Here is a 9,363-nt window from a genome sequence, read left to right on the forward strand (position 1 = left end):
TGGTCTCACTTGATGATGTGGAAGTTGTTTGGGCTTTTGAGTTAAAGTGTTTATGATACATTTGCTGAAAAATTCAGTGAGCCAGGACAATAGAAGCTCCAAAGTCAGGTAAATTACAAATCACTTCAGTGGAGTCTGAAAATAAAAGGATCTGAGGTCCAGCCACCCCTTTGCAGGACCTTTGCGTACCTAAAAACACCATCATCTTAGTTCTTTTGTAAGCACCTCTCCATAGCCAGGGGAACCCTTATCTTCCTCCATGAAAATAAAATGGATCTTTGATCTTTAAAAAACAAAGCACACCAAAGGAAAAGTGAATACAGACCAATACTTGACAAGCAAACACATTCTAGAAATCAGAATATCAACTGCAGAAATAAGCATTACAGGGTTGGAATTCTAGGGGCAGACTGGATTTCCACAATGACTTCCATGGTTCATAGGGATTATGTAATGACACTAGAGAATGTGTGTCAATATTTTGCAGGTTATATTAGAGCCAAGTCACACTATTAGAGCCTAGTCTCTGTAATACATAGTAATGCAGAACTAGAGAATGCAAATGTTCAATTCATTGAGTGCTAATTCATAGCCTAAGTATATTAAAAATATCAAGGGAATGTCAATATGCAAAGAAGTGAGGACTGGGTATGTGGGAGAAAAGAGAAAATAACAGTCAATATTGCCAACGTTGCTCAGCCATTAGATACAATCTTTCAAAAACCATGACCCAAGATCTTTTTAAAATTTTGTCCCTTTTCTGAAAACCCTCTCTAATACAACTATTAAAAATGACTGTAGGGGACTCTTGGCTCTCAACTGTGGTCAACAAATTTGGTGGAGGCAGAGGGGTCTCTTGGGAAGGGAGTTTAAATAATGACTGGGTATCCATAGATTCGTTAGCCTTCAGCCCAAGCTTCCCCGAGAAAGGTGAAAGGGAGTTGCAGAAGACAAACAGACTGCCACGAACCCTGGGGAAGACAAGGGTCATAACTCCTCCAGTGCCCAGAAGCTACTGGTGTGCCACTAGGGATGGGCTCTTGGGAAATGAAAGAGCCGGCAGATAGAGTTTCACAGCCCTTCCTGGAGGTGATTTGTGACTTTGTCCTGGGATGCTACATTTTAAAGCTGCCATTGACGACCAGAGTAAAAACGTCAGATTTAACAGGGACCCATGGGTGTCTTAGCAAGAGGGAGTGATAAAATCAACAGCTTGCCTTTTAAACAACATCCTGATTATTTATTTAAAAATTTTTATTTAATATTTGTCAACATCAATCATTCCTCTTACATACTAGACAGTACCTCATTTTCCTTCTTGGAGTTCCCTACTTTTCCAATAATTCTGTGTTCAATTAATTAGAACCAAAAAATAGTAGTCTCTCCTAAAATTAAAATTAGATCATCATTAGGCTATTGTTAGAAGTTCAACTACGATTCAAAAAGTCTTTAAAAAAAAGTCTAATTCACTTGGGCATACAATTTAATAGAAACAATGTAATAGAAACAATTGCTAGGAGCTAGAATATTACATCCTAATCATCAGAAATTATAAGATATCAAGTAGTAATGAATAAAATCTATCAGAAGTCTAATTTTCATGAGTAGTCCATCTAAATTAAGATTTTTACATACTGTATGGGTATGGCTTCTAGACTATAGGAAAAATAAATCTAGCATAATTGGAATTATTCTCAAATGTGACAGCTAAAGGCAGTAAGTGGCCTTAGACTGCATCCTGTACCCAAGAAGGAAAATGTTATAAATAACATTAATAAACCAATTGACAAATTAGAATACTGTCCATAGATTAAAGTATTGAATCAATGTTAAATTTACCGAAATTTATTACTGTAAGGTGGTCACAAAAGAGATTACCCTTGTACTTAGGAAATGCACACTAAGGTATTACAGGGAGAAGCCCCAAAAATATGTAACTCACCCTTAAAGGATTTAGGAAAAATATATAACATTACCACTTTTTTCCCCAAACGTATTCTGAGAAAGCACACAAATGATGAAAGGATTAGAGTAAAATGTTAACAATAAGTGAATTTGAGTAAAAGGATATATGTTTTTTTTTTAAGATTTTATTTATTTATTTGATAGAGATTACAAGTAGTCAGAGAAGCAGGCAGGGAGAGAAGAGGAAGCAGGCTCCCCACTGAGCAGAGAGCCCAATGCGGGGCTCAATCCCGAAACCCTGAGACCATGACCTGAGCCGAAAGCAGAAGCTTTAACTCACTGAGCCACCCAGGCGCCCCTGCATGGGTATTTTTTTTTTTTTAAGATTTTATTTATTTATTTGAAAGAGAGAAATTACAAGTAGATGGAGAGGCAGGCAGAGAGAGAGAGAGGGAAGCAGGCTTCCCGCTGAGCAGAGAGCCCGATGCGGGACTCGATCCCAGGACCCCGAGATCACGACCCGAGCTGCAGGCAGCGGCTCAACCCACTGAGCCACCCAGGCGCCCTGCATGGGTATTTTTAATGCTGCCTTTATTTTTGCAACTTGTCTGTAAGTTTGAAATTATATCCAAGTAAGTTTAAAAATCTGAAACGTCCTTATCAAGGAGAGGTACACAGTAGACTGCTTCTCCCATTCTCTAGGAAAGCAACTGAAATAACAGAGTCGTTTAAAAAATCATTTGTATAACCATAAGTCTCTGGAAAATAATTCCAATGACTTTACCAAGGCTACTTAAAGAATCAAAGTTGGCACTGAACGAGTTCATGACACCTAAACCACATCCAAACTGAGACACAGCCTTTTCTTTTCTATAATCATCTTAAAATTTGGAGTGGTTAGTAATATTACTAAAACTGTAAATGCACCCAAAGCCCTGATTTTCTCCACTGGTTGTTAGATACTATTTGGACAAGTAATTTAATTTCTCTGTGCCTCAGTTTCCCCATGTATATGGTCAGGATCATGAAATTGTCTCCCTCATAACAATTCTGTGAGGCTTAAATGAGATAAGATGTGTAAAATGCTTAGATGGGTGCCTGGAACATAAAAGAAAAAGTCTGTAAATGAGTGTCCTCTAAGATTATAATAATTGTTATTAATTAAGGAAAAACAAGGGTGGAATTGTGGCTCATCAACAAAACAAAATGCCAGTGAATAAGGAATGGCATCAATCAAGACCAGACGCACAACTGTGAACAGTTTCTAAATGAAGGTAAATATAATTTTAAAGTATTTCAGCCATGTTAATATTTAACAAAATTCACAACATTGTAGGTGCTATACCGAGAGCACACAATTCAAAATAATATGTTTAAATATATTATTTCCTGTGAAAAAAAATTTTAGATTATTTATTTATGTATTTATTTGACAAAGAGAGACAGCGAGAGAGGGAACACAAGCAGGGGGATCTGGAGAGGGAGTAGCAGGCTCTCCTTCCAGCAGGGAACCCAACTCCGGGCTCAATCCCAGGACCCAGGGATCAATACCATAGCCAAAGGCAGATGCTTAACTACTAAGCCACCCAGGTGCCCCTCCTATTAAAATTTTTTAAAAATTCACTAATCCACCAATATTTCCAAAGCCACAAAATATGTCTTTTGTCCTTTTCTCACACACCCAATATCATCCCACGTGGTCAACTTAATTAAATCAATCTTCTTTCATTTTTATATGATTTCCCACACAAGGACTACAGATTCCTTAAGATAACAGTGAACTATTTTCAAACTGTCAAGAATCTTAATGTAAATGGTGTAATTCTGGGGAAAAAAAAGGGTGATATATTACTTAATTAATAACTTCATTTATTAAAGAACATTTATCAAAACCTGGGTCCCAAGACAGACACATTTCTGTTCTTCTCCCTCTACTTTCCATTCAGATCAGCATACAGTCATTCTTCAGCCAAAAGTTGCCATGTAAATAGACACTAGGCATGCCTGTCCTGCATATTCAGCAGACCTGCCCAGACATGTCCAAATCCCAGCTTCTATTTAGCTGGAATCCCCCCATGAGTACTGAATGGTCCCTGGGTCTTGCCATCCTTGGACCTCAGATATCTTGGCTGGTACCATCAAGATTCCTGTGGCTGAGTCCTTCAGACACTTAAAAACATATTCTCAGGATTACAAAAAATGTAGTCCTGGCAGAGCTGTAATTGGTCATTTTTCTATTTTAAGAATACAGCCCAGGAACCAACTGGTACTGTTGGAAGCCAAATACACTCCCACCAAAAGCCTCTTGTATTAATTTCCTAAGGACTCAGGTCTCTGGCTAGAGAATGAGTATAAACTTTTCTCAAGAATTTGAGGCAAACAAGAAGTTAGAGGAAAAGTTACAGTCCTAGTGAGGAAGAGGGGGGCTTATATTGTTCTAGTTGAAAGAAGAAATCTTGATAGATCGCTGTCTTTTTCAGCACCAAAAAGACTTGATGGGACAATTTCATGGTCATGATACATCCCATAAAGGCCAGTCTCTATCGTTTATTTAGACTGCTGTGGGTTTACGGCCTAATGACAACAGGTAACAGAAGGATTGTATTATTACTCGAAAGGCCCACAATACCTAGAATTCCTAAGGTAGAGTCTTCTGCAGGATCAGAAACCCAAGAGAAGTCATCGAAATGGACTTAAGACAATTTATTCATTGAATATGTGGAACAAGAACCCAGTCAATAAAATTCCCAAACATAGCTTGTTCTACATAAATGGTATAGTGCCTGGACCAGCAGCAGCAACAGTACTTGGGAACTTGTTACAAATGCAAGCTCTCAAGCACTATCCCAGAATCACTGAACCAAATTCATGCGGGATAGAGTCCAAGAATCTGCATTTTAGGGCGCCTGGGTGGGTCAGTCTGTTGAGCATCTGCCTTCAGCTCAGTTCATGATCCCAGGGTCCTGAGATCGAGTCCTGCATCTGGCTCCCTGCTCTGCGAGGAGCCTGCTTCTCCTTCTGCTCCTCCTTCTGCCTCTGCTTCTATCTCTCTCTCTCTTTCTCTGTCCCTCATGAATAAATAAATAAAATCTTAAAAAGAAAAAAAAAAGAATCTACATTTTAACAAGCTCTTCAGGTAATTTGTGATCATGCTAGGGTTTGAGAACTACTGCCTTAGAATTATTTCAAGTTCCAAGTAAGCCCTGGCTAGTTGATGTTCTAAAGGCTGTCAGAAAATTCTTGTCTAGAGGGTCTCTGGTAGAGCTCCAAGGAAGCCATGTTCAGCCTTGTTCCCCATCCTGTTCTAGCCAGGATTCTCATACAAAATGTGGCCTCATGTTGTGAGTATGCCTACCCGTGATAAAGACACTGAGCTAGAAACAGCACAAGGCACATTTTCCCTAACGGTCTCATCTTCCACTATATTAAGGGAGCTCTTCCTAGGGAAGCTTAAGCTGGGCTGGCTAGGAGTTGTGGGCTTGCCTCCATCATCCCTTTCAGCCAGATGCATTGAGAGGTAAGTTTATCAAGAAGAGACTTGATTTTTTTTCTTTCTTTTTAAAAGTAATCTCCTTGCCCAACATGGGGGGTGAACTCACAACCCCGAGACCAAAAATTGCATGCTCTACCAACTGAGCCAGCCAGACTTTAATTTCTTATTAAAAGATTTTATTTATTTATTTGACAGAAATCACAAGTAGGCAGAAAGGCAGGCAGAGAGGTAGAAGGGAAGCAGGCTCCCTGCTGAGCAGAGAGCCTGGTGTGGAACTCGATCCCAGGACCCCAGGATCGTGACCTAAGCCAAAGGCAGAGGCTTAACCCACTGAGCCACCCAGGTGCCCAAGACTTGAATTTTGAATGAAAAATAGTGGCTTTCCAATCCTGTTTCTCCCTTAAATTGACGTTGGGTCAATTCACCATCCAGGACACTTGCTGGCAACTTCTAGGACTTCTGCATCATCTTCAAGTAGTGCTTCAGTTTCATCCATGGGTTAGAAGGCAAAAATGGCTACTCATCTGGCCCACCTCTTCTAAGAACAGGGAGATCTAAACAACCACATTCAACAGACACACAGGCTTGAAACAGTTGTAAGTGACACGCTCCCAGGGATGCATCCAATGGAACAACAATGCCCCAATGTTCTGAACCAAGACTAAAAGGGCCTTCTTTCAACTTCCTGCTATTTGACTCCCTCCTAGTCTCATATTATTTCCTACCTCAAACACCTCAAGGATTTTCTCACCAAAACCACGGTTCTGTGAATTCCTGTCCATTTACCTACACCCTCTGGCCAAAATCCTAACTACAGCTCAGTGAAATCTACCCTCTCCACACCTATATCTATGCTGCTGAGCAAAGAATGAAATCCTGAAAGAGTATAAACTGATGCCCCTATACAAGTATGGGAACTAACCAGAAACTGGGTTCTTTAGACTCCCTAGCAATATTAAAAATACACCTTTCTTTCCCACTCCCTTCCATGGCATTTCCACAGCCTCACCACCGTGCTCAAACAACATGTCCACTCCCACACTCCTCTCTCTCAGTGAATTTTATCTCATCTGCACAACTAGAAAATTGCTGTCATAAGGAAAGAATTACCTCAACTTCTCCTGCCAGCATAAGTCATGAGTTTCCCTGATTCCATAAAATTTCTAATTGTCTTTCCTCTAATCTCAGAGAATCTCACTTTCCTGTTTTCCCACCACAACCCCTCCCAATCACCTCCGAAAATTCTGTTAACAGCTTTCTCTCCATTTTTTTTTAAGATTTTATTTATTTGACACAGAGAGAGAGAGAGAGAGAGAGAGCATGAGCACATGAATATGAAGGAGGAGGAGAAGTGGACTCCCCAGGAGCCTAAGGACTCGACTGGGGTCTTCATCCCAGGATCCGGAGATCATGACCTGAACCTAAGGCAGCGGCTTAACTGACTGAGAAACCCAGTTTCCCCTCCTTCCATTGTTTTTTATTTCTCCCTCTACAGAGGTTTTATTAACCTGAGCCTATAAATATGCTCCATAAACTTTTTTTTTTTTGCCTTTTGATTTTTTTATTACTCAAAACAGCTTCATTTTTTTTTTTTTTTTTAATTTAGCTTTCTGACTCTGTGCTTGTGCCTTCAACACTTTCACAACGATTTTCTGCTCCTCGACAGGGAAAGCGTGCTTGATCCTGTCATGAACACACTTGGCACACATGGAACCACCGTAGGCCCTGCTGACGTTTTTTCGTTTTAGACAACCTCATAAGCACTTTAGGTCTCACAGCACGAACTCCTCGAAGTCGGCCTAGGCACGCCACATGCAGATTTTGGTGCCTTCCCAACCTTCTTGGTAAACGATTCTATTATCCAGGGTTCAGGACAGCCTAGTTTTATTAGAGGCTGTATTGTAGGACAGCCTACGACGGTAGGTCAAACGCTGGACCATTCTGAATGCCTACGGATGCCGCCCGCCCGCTTCATAAACTTTTTATAAATAAGGTTATAGAGGGGCACCTGGCTGGCTCAGTCGGTAGAGCATGTGACTTTGGACCTCAGGGTTGTGAGTTCAAGCCCCACACTGGGTATAGAGCTTCCTTAAACTTAATTAAGGTTATGGAAAATTGAAATGATGTAATTAGTAAAGCTTGCCTAATTCAAATATACATACATATGTACAAACATATATCTAAAAAGATTTCAGCCTTGGCTCGGCTTCCAAAAAAAAAATAAAAGCCTTCTTGTGTCTCCCTCAACCTGTGGAGTAATCTTCGCTGGGTCTCCACTGCCCCACCTCTCCCTCATTCCTCAGCCTTCCACAATTTGGTCTCTTCTGTTAGCAGAAGAGGTTTGACAAATGTTATCAATAACTTCCAAGCTCCCAATACAATGGATACAATGGACCTTATTCTATCCTTATCTAACAGATGTCTCTTGGATCTGTGCAATCTTAACCAGACTCTACTCTTGTCAATTCCCTGGCTTTTGTATTTCCATACCCTCCTATCTTGCCATTCTTCCAGGGCTTCTTTAGGAGTGTGTGTTCTCACCAATCACAGAGATCAAAACATGGCAACCTGTGGACTGCGTCTGACTTCTATTTTATGGATCACACAAACCTGTAAAATAATTCTGAATTAATTGAGAATATTCAAAATTGTCTACGGCCATACCACCCTGAACGCGCCCGATCTCGTCTGATCTCGGAAGCTAAGCAGGGTCGGGCCTGGTTAGTACTTGGATGGGAGAATATTCAAAATTTAGGAAATTCCACCCAAAAACCTGGATTTCTACTTTTTCTTGAAAAATCTGACACCACACAGGCACAATTACCAGGAACAGAGCTGAGAGCAGCAACTCTCTCCTCCAGGTAGGGTCTGCTTTCCCTAGTTCACTGTATTTACCATGTCCCTATTGTCGACAATTTCACCTGGTTTGGTTCACACATTGATATGCTCTGACTGTCCTTTGCAGGCCAAGAGTTCCATTCTCCACTCCCTTGCTTTTCCATCTACAGTCTTCTGTCCCTTCCACAGTATTTCAATATCATCATAGTTTTCACTGCAATTCCTATGCTAGATGCCCCTCACCCCACTTCCTTCCCCACATAGATTCTTCCAAATCAAAATTTTTAGGAGTATATCTAACTGGCAAAACTAAGTCCCTGGCAAAAGAAGTTGGGAAATGCAGAGTTAGGTTCTAAATTGGGAAGGTAGAATTCAGCATACAGAAGTATAAGCTAGAGAGGGTGTCCGAAAGATCCCGGCAACCACAATGGCAGGTAGATACTATCAGCTAATCTAAACAAGAGATAGTAGTTAAAAGTAGAACTGCAAGCCAGAAGGAGAGTATAGAATTCATCAATATCAGCTCAAGGCTATTTTCGCAGAAGCACTCAACTAGGAAGTCATTCACAATCTACTGCCAGTCAAATGCTCCAACCAATAAGACCCCAGCCCCCAAACACTATACATTGTCCCAGAACAAGTCAGAGGAACACAGGAAGGGCAGAGAAACAAACAGACAACAGCAACAGGAGGCAAACACAGACAGAAGCAATTTCCCAAATAACAAACAGTAGTTAACATATGGCAGAATGCTTTGCAAGTGGAAGTTTCCTAACTTTAGCCTCAGTAGGACAGCGCAGGGGCTAGTGCTTACAAATACGTCACCACGGAGACTGAACTCAACCTCAAGCAAGGGCTGGCGAAAAACAAAGAATTCTCTGACATTACCAAAGACCCTTATATGGGAAAGTCCTATCTCCAGTTCTGAGGACATGGGCCAAAAATCCAGGTGATGAACCAGATCAAGATAAATATTTCTCTTCACCAATAGCCAGGAGCAGAAGGGATGAATGTAGACTAATATAACATTATAAAAGTTGTTTTGTTTGATTTATTGATTTATCTGTTAAAAATTCTCCTGATGGAGTCTAGATTCTATGGACCAATATTACAACTCAACAAAAACC

At 40.6% G+C, this 9,363-nt stretch overlaps 1 pseudogene; it reads right to left on the bottom strand.

The window, feature by feature from the left end:
- Positions 1–6,954: 6,954 nt before the first annotated feature.
- On the bottom strand, positions 6,955–7,361 carry LOC131831329 (large ribosomal subunit protein eL34-like; annotated as a pseudogene).
- Between the last annotated feature and the right edge of the window lie 2,002 nt (positions 7,362–9,363).

Source organism: Mustela lutreola, chromosome 5 (assembly GCF_030435805.1).
Source record: "Mustela lutreola isolate mMusLut2 chromosome 5, mMusLut2.pri, whole genome shotgun sequence".
NCBI lineage: Eukaryota > Metazoa > Chordata > Mammalia > Carnivora > Mustelidae > Mustela > Mustela lutreola.